This window comes from Tamandua tetradactyla, chromosome 1 (genome assembly GCF_023851605.1).
Source record: "Tamandua tetradactyla isolate mTamTet1 chromosome 1, mTamTet1.pri, whole genome shotgun sequence".
NCBI classification, from domain to species: Eukaryota; Metazoa; Chordata; class Mammalia; order Pilosa; family Myrmecophagidae; genus Tamandua; species Tamandua tetradactyla.
This window is the reverse complement of record NC_135327.1, coordinates 101199067-101207118: the sequence shown is the minus strand read 5'-3', so window position 1 is coordinate 101207118 and position 8052 is coordinate 101199067. Positions and strand designations below refer to the sequence as shown.

Below are 8052 nucleotides of genomic sequence, written 5' to 3'. Positions count from 1 at the left end.
GTACATGACAGATTCAAACTGATTCTGTCCTCTGGGTTCCTCAAACACTGTACATACCCATCTGTATCCCACATTGTATCACCTACCACATTATGTAACATCTTAAAATTTGTGGATTTTTCTTTCAATTTGTGGATTTTCTTCTTCCCAGCCAAGAAAGCAGACTATATCACATTCATCTTTGCATCCTGGGCCCATGGCCCAGAACCTGAACACAGGTGGCCCCTATAAACTTTTGTTGAATGAAGAAAGCATATGTTAGATAATCAAATATAAGACACTTCCACTCCTGGACACATATCCTGCTGGCTGGTAAGTGGAAAAATTGCAAAAACTGTGCACTTACATATCTTCATTTAAGGGAACAATAGTTAGAAAGACCCATTCTAAGGACGTCTGGAAGAGGCAATAAATAGTCCATACATATCCTCCTACCTCCATTTCCCTTCTCAGTGGCAATATTACTCGCCCCTCCAGCATATCCTATTGAGAGTGGTGTTGAAAGAGAGGCAACCTGGAAAACTGTACATGATTCCCATCTCAACATTGAGAATTTGGTAAATATCCCCTCTTTCTAATTCCAGAAATATGCCTTCTAATAAAGCTTTCTCTCATACTAACCACCATATACTTCCCTCTCCCAGGGAAGAGTTCAGCTGGGCAAGGGAAATTCCACAGAAACTAAGAACCGAGAGGTACTGAGCAAGAACAGTCACATACTCTGATTTCTAGAGATCTTGCATCACAAGTGAGATTCTCAAAATTAGGGCCAAATCAAAGAGCACAGAAAAATAGAAGTTGACCAATGCACACTTTTTTTTTTAAATATTTTTTATTGTGAAATATAACATCTACAAAAAAAGCAATAAATTTCAAAGTACATTTTAACAAGTAGTTTTAGAACAGATTTCAAAGTTTGATATGGGTCACAAGTCAACAATTTCAGGTTTTTCCTTGTAGCTGTTCCAAGACACTGGAGACTAAGAGGAAATATCAATATAATGATGCAGCATACTCATTTGTCAAATCCTAACTTCTCTGTCATAACTCCTCCAACTCCTTTAATCCTTCTCCCTTTCTTTAGGGATATTTGGGTTATGTCCATTTTAACATTTTTTGAGTTGCAAAATGGTGTCGCCAATATGGGGTAGGCGGATGGAACTGGTTGATACTCTAGGAGACACTGACACCTCTGGGTTTCAGGACTTATCTGGCCTAGGAACCATTTGAAGTTTTAGGTTTGAACTTTCATTTCAAAAGTTGGAACTTTCATTTCAAAGTTGAAAATGAAAATGCATTTAAAAAAATGTATTTAGCACCAAATATGTCAGGAAATGCTAGGGATAGAGATGAACAAGATAGACATGATCCCTGCCCTCCTGTAGTGTGCCCTATAGCAGAGAAGACAGACATTGAACAAAGCACGTAAGTGTGATGAGGGTTACAAAAGAAATATGTGAGGTGCACTGAGAACCTACATTGGGGGCATCCATGGCAAGGGGACCTGACTAAGCCTGGGGAGGGCAATTACAGAGGCTCCCTCAAGAAAGAGAGGTTTGGGCTGAGATGCAGAAAGTATGTAAGAGTTAACCATGCCAAGATGGAAAGGAAAGGCATTCCAGGAAGAGGGAACAGCATATGCTAAGATCTGGATCCAAAAATAGCACATGATAGTTGAAACATTGGAAACTGTACAGTATGTTCAGTGCATAAAGAACAGGAAGGAAGGTGGTTGAAATGGGGTGGAGAGGGAACAGATCATGGACAGTATCAGAAGCCACATTACAAATATATTTAAACTTTTGGAATTTATCCCACATGTGCTTAGAAGGCATTGGTGGATTTTAAGTAGTGGAAGAAAGTATGAGATTTGCATTTTAATAAGACCATTCAAGCTGTCCTGTGGAAGATAGATGGCAAAGAACTAGGAGAGGATGTTGGGAGAACATTGCAGAGGCCTCACTGTGGTCCAGAGGAGAGATGACAATGTCCTAAAATAGGGTGGTGGCAATGGCAAGAGAAGAGAAGCCAATGGCAACAACCAAAGAAAGATATTAGCAGCTAGATTCGGTTTGGATTTGGTGACAGGTGAGCAACTTTCAGGAACTCCAGATGATACAGTGAAAGTTTTGAGGGAGGGAATAAGTAGGGCTGGGTGGAGGTATAAGCAGAGAATTTTGGATTTGAGGGTATTCATTCATTTATTCAAATATTCTCTGAGCACCTATAAGGTGAATAAGAGAATAAGACAGGCAAGGTCTCTGTTGTCAAGGAACTTAGAGTTGAGGGAAAACAATTCAAAGGCATAGCTACTCTGCCATATCCTGAGTACTGGTCACTGTGGCAGTTATAATTTATTTGTATGCTTAACAGAATTGATTCAATTTAACTAGGTAGTGGTTGGCCTCCTGCAGAAAAAGCGGTTGCAAGAATTTTTATATCTCTAAGATAAGCAACAGATCTAAAAACGGAACTATGAGGTTGCACGTTTTTATGTGAAATGCTACTTCACAGTCACACGCTGGTTTCCTCTGCCATTCTTTTTTAATTTCTGGTGCCCTAGAAGGCACGACCCTTCCTCCCCTCCCCTCCCCTCCCCTCCCCTCCCCTCCCCTCCCCAGCTCTCCCCTCCCCTCATTCGTTTTACAAATTCTCAGGTGATTTTGATGATTAAAGGCAGAGACCCAGGGAGTACTCTAAACGGGCTCTATTCAGGATTTTAATTAAATTGGCTTAATAGTCACAGACTCAGCTGTTTCTAGGAGAGCTCCTTTCACACTCTTCTTTCCTTTAACTAACCCCACACTGGCCTTGCGTTCCTCAGAAGTCCCCAGTGTTGACTCCTCTCTGGGGCCAAAGTTAAATTGTAAGTCATTTTCCTCTAAGATAACTGTGCCTAGTAGGCTTCTGGATAGTGGAGTAATATTTTACTCCATCCCCCCTTTTCAAGATTTAGTGGAAACAACAAACAAAATTTTTTTGAAATGAAAATGAAAATTTGAGGAAAAAAAGAAAAATAGCAACATCATCAGTGAAAAAGAAACAACTACAATGTCAGTCCACAAGCATGTAGCTCAAAGGTTGTGGTATTTGGAACAGATGCAGGAGGAAGCAGAGGACGTGCCCAGAATGTAACTCCCCAAAAGGAACTGTTGTCATCCTGAAGGTTCTAGCCAAGGACCCTTCCATTAGTTCAACAATCCTGTGCACGGGAATGGCCCACAAAAGTGCAATGTATAAGCCGTTCTGATAGAACACGTTTCTTTAATGAGAACTAATTTAAATGCTATTGGTAATTAGGGGAATGGTACCAGTATAATGCGGATATTATGTGGATTCATTTACTATCTTTCTCAGCCCTTTAATATTTTGAAGATACCAAGGGCAAGGTTTCTCAAAAAGAGAAAGCTGTAACAATATATGGAATAATGTTTTTTTATTTTAAAAAGCTGATTTTAAAAAAGCTGAAAATCCTTTCATGCAACTAGTCACTGGCTTAGTGGCTTTAAACACCTCTACATTTTCCACTATATTAACCATCTCAGGAACTGAAAGCATACACAAGATGCTGCAAAGGCATTTCCCCCATGTTAGGAAAAAAAAAATCAATTAATGAAGAAATATATACACCCTGGATCAGAACAGATTTTAAAGGATGCATATTATCTCAAAGAATTACACTTGGTTTAAGTCTGCAAATGCTCTACTAGATGATGCTGTTCGCAATTCCCATGCAGATCTAATTGAACTAACACTTTTATTAGAATAGTTGTTGGTTTTATGGTGCATTGATTACAAAATTACTCAGGTTTTGAGTGGTCTTCTCCTAACCCTTTTTTCCCCAGAATCCCAATTATTTTTAGAGAGTGCTTTTACAGAGCACAAGTTTTGAAGTAATGTATAAATGGTGTTATAACATAAATGCCTTTAGCCCTATGGAGAAGCCCAGTTCAACTCCATTGAATGCTGAGTTAAGGAAAGACTAAAGGAGAAACTGTGAACATTACTGCCCTTGGCATCTCAGTGAAGGGAGCTGGGGTGTTGCCAAAAAAGGAAAATTGGATGAATGTGATCTGAAAAGATGACTGCTAAAATCCTCAGCCATTGTCTCCTACTCAGATTCCACAGTGCTAAGAGCCAGGACTTTACTCTCCAGGCAGAATTTTGGAAAAGTCTTTTCTGGGGAATTTGATTTAAAATACGGATATCAGGGGCTCTCCAACAAATAGCCCAGCTGTCATTATATAGTATCATTCAATGATGACAAGCCCTGCACACACTACCTAAAGCTTCCAATGTGCTTTTCCGCTCTTCACTCTTTAATATAAGCAGTCAAACAAGAATTGCTAAACATCTAAGGAAAGTCTCTAAGATGAAAGATTGAGTTCAAAGACAAGCAAAGAATAAAAAGCAATTTGGTGGAAACAAATAATACACAGAAGAATTTTAAAAATATCAAAATCTACAGAGTGGTAAGAAAAGGCATTTCATTCATGAAACAAGAATGGGAGGATTTAAAAGGGGATCATTCTCTTCCTGTTCTCCATCATGGTGTAGGATCAAAGTAAAAAAGAGAACCCCATGTGAGAACTTCGCATCTGCAAGCTTTGCCTCAACATCTGCATGGGGAAGAGTGGAGACAGACTGACCTGGGCAGTGAAGGTGTTGGAGCAGCTCACAGGTCAGACCCCCATGCTCTCCAAAGCTAGATACCCCCTGAGATCCTTTTGCATTAGGAGAAATGGAAAGATTGCTGTCCACTGCACAGTGTGTGGGGTCAAGGCAGAGGAAATCCTGGAGAAAGTTCTAAAGGTACGCAAATACGAGTTAAGAAGAAATAACTTCTCAGATACTGGAAACTTCAGTTTTGGGATCCAGGAACACATCAATCTGGGGATCAAATATGACCCCTGGACTTCTGTGGCCCGGACTTCTCTGCGGTACTGGGTGGGCTAGGTCTCAGCCACGCAGGCAAGAAGCGCAGGACAGGCTGCATTGGGGCCAAACACAGAATCAGCAAAGAGGAGGCCATGTACTGGTTCCAACAGAAATATGATGGCATTTTCCTTCCTGGCAAATAAACTCTCATTTCTATCCAAAAGGCCAATAGAAAGTTTTCATTGAAATATTGAAAAAAAAAAAAAAAGGGGACCATTCTAAGAACAAAATAGAGCTAAGTCATGAAAAAATTTTAAAAGTGACCAGTTCTGGATAACAAAATCCAAAAATAACAGAAATTACAGAGTGAACAGAGAAAACAAAGGGATTGAAATCATCAACAAAATAATTCAAGAAAATTCCCAGATAGAAAGGGCCACTGGATGTCCAGCAAAGCTGATTTTTAAGAAAACACTCCACATTTTTTTAAAAAAACCACATATCATGGCATTTTCTTATGAAATTTCAAAACTCTAGCAACAAATACAAGATACTAGAGAGGGAAAAAAACCAAACTAGTACAAAAAATCAGTAGTCAGATGGCTTTGACTGCTCAACAGCAGCCCTGGAAGCAAGAAATTGGAAGAACAAGAAGCAATGGAGCAATGCTCTCAACCATTCCTCCAAATTCAGCTAAACAATGTCAAGTGTAAAGATAGAATGAATGTGATGATACTGAGAGCCACTGATTGTATATTTTGGATGGATTGTATGGTGTGAGAATAAATCTCAAAAAAATTGTGCTTAAAATAAGATAAAATTTTCCGACATTTGAGGACAAAAAATTTACATTCCATGCACCCTTTTGGAATAAACTGCTAAATACTGAGCTTCACCAAAACAAGAAAGCAAACCAAGAAAACGGCAGACATAGTGTACAGGAAAGAGGGAAGAATTGAAAGTAATCTCAAGAGTGAATGATGAAGAGAGATCCTGGGTTAATAAATGTGCACCAGGGATAGAGGAAAATAGCCCAGAATGAAGTCATGTTACCAAAAGGTGGCTCTGTAAAGGCTGTCAACCCTTGAATGCCCACTGCCTTGTCCTGCCTTTTTAACTGAGGACAGATTGCTAGTGAGCCCGGTTCAGGTTATTATTGATACTCAGCTATCTTGACCCTATATGCTAATTAATTAGGCTCCTGCTTTCCCCTCCAGGTCCTACAACCTGGATCAATGAGGATATGTAGGGTGTATGCCTTCACCCAGTGTTTCCCTTTTTTTTTTTTTTTTTTTTTCGCATGTGTCAAAATCACTAGAGAACTGGTTAAAACACAGATTGTTGGGTCCCCACCCCAGAATTCAGATCAGTTGGTTTGGAGTGGAGCCTAAGGATTTCTAACAAGTTCGCAGGTGATACTGATGCTGCAGATCAAAGAAACATACTTCGAGAACCACTGCGTTTACTTAGCTCTGGATCCTGGAAGCAAGTCATGATGAGCCAAGAACAGGCAGCACAAAGCCTCCCTGCCCTCCACCCATTTCCCTCAGCCCACACTTCTGGCCTACCAGGCCAGATGTTTTTGATTTTCCCAGGACTCATTCAAGCCTTTGCCCACAGACTTCTCTAGGAGGGACTCTTGTAAACTGTGGCTAGAGCTTATTTTTTCCTGGAGTCTTCTAGCAATGGCACTATCACTGCTTCCCCATTCAGGTGGTCCTGTGCTGACTACTCATTTTTCTTTTTATGCTTAAGCATACATGCCTGCACAGGGGATTTTAAAAATCATTTTAAGGCAAGGAAATAATGAACACAAAACTGCAATTGATTACCATGGGGGCAAGGAGAGTGTGATTAGGCAGGGCATATTGTAGATCTCTAAGACACTGGAATGTACTTTTTCTTAACCTGGGTGTTGAATATATGGATATTCCTTTCACTAGTTGTAATTAAAGACTAATAATACATATGTCTTATTTATTCTTCTGTACAAATTATATAACCCATATTTTTTTTAAAAAAAAGAGGAAGTAACACCTTCCTATCTAACAGCCCCTCTCACAAAAACAGGGGAAGAGATGTTCCTCCAGGACAAAAGTAATAAAAGATTTGCCAAGGGGATATTTGTGACAATAAACCCAAAACAGGTCAGACTGCCCCAGCTCACTACCTAGCCTCATCCCTACATCTGGTGGCCAATCCATTCAAAGATGTGTAATAGTCAGATGGCAATCAATGCAGGATCAATACATTAAAATTGCAAGAACAACCAAAATGGGGAAAAGAAACATAAGCAAAGAATTAATGAAGTACAAACAACACAAAAACTAAGCAAAGACTATGTTAGAATAAGTAGAATTTCTGGTACTGAGAGAACTTCTCAAAAATTATTGATCAAGAGTCCAGGCAGAGTGGTAGGGACTCCTTTAACTTCCCCAAGTGAAAACAGAAGAGAAAATTCACCAAAGCCTTTAAAGGTGTGGGGAAAAGAAGAAAGCAGCTCAGAGGTAAAATACTCCTGTGGGAGATAACACCTGGGGGCTGCCCAAGTAGTGTAGGTTGGGCCCTCAATTGCTTTATCTCAACTACAAGACCCTAGGCCTTTGCCACAGCTGATAGAACCCATGGTGGACTCAAACTAGGCCTATCCAATTCTCCATGAACTGGGGGATCTTAAATCTAAGACCCCCACACTGGAGTTTGCTGGAGCAAGCATACTGACTGCAGAGTTCCACAAACTCCTGCTCCTGGAATCCGCAGAATCTTCAGCTCCAGCCCTTCGCAAGTATGGCTGGTCAGTGATTTCTTGGATGCGTGGTATAACCCTGCCTCTGTCTAATATATTTCCTTTCTGCTTCAGCTAGCCAGAACCTATTTCTGTCACTTACAACCCAAAGAAGCTTAATGCATGCAGCAGTGTAACTGTTTTCAAGCAAAGCCTCTCAGAACCACCTGACTTGCAGATACTTGGGATGATTTATTTAAAAAAAAATTTAAGCCAAACACTTGAGATTCCTGGAAGCGTATGACACACACTGTTCTATTTATAAAAAAAAAAAAAACACTCATTTTCCCTGAAGAGAAGGCTAGTCAGCTGCACAGCAGACCTCGTGGTAATGGCCTGCTCTCCCAACTTGGGTGACCACGTTAGTGTCTGACCACATGGGTCACTCA

General features: G+C 40.2%; 1 pseudogene; it reads left to right on the top strand.

The window, feature by feature from the left end:
* Positions 1-4548: 4548 nt before the first annotated feature.
* On the top strand, positions 4549-5081 carry LOC143685763 (large ribosomal subunit protein uL5 pseudogene; annotated as a pseudogene).
* Positions 5082-8052: the final 2971 nt, after the last annotated feature.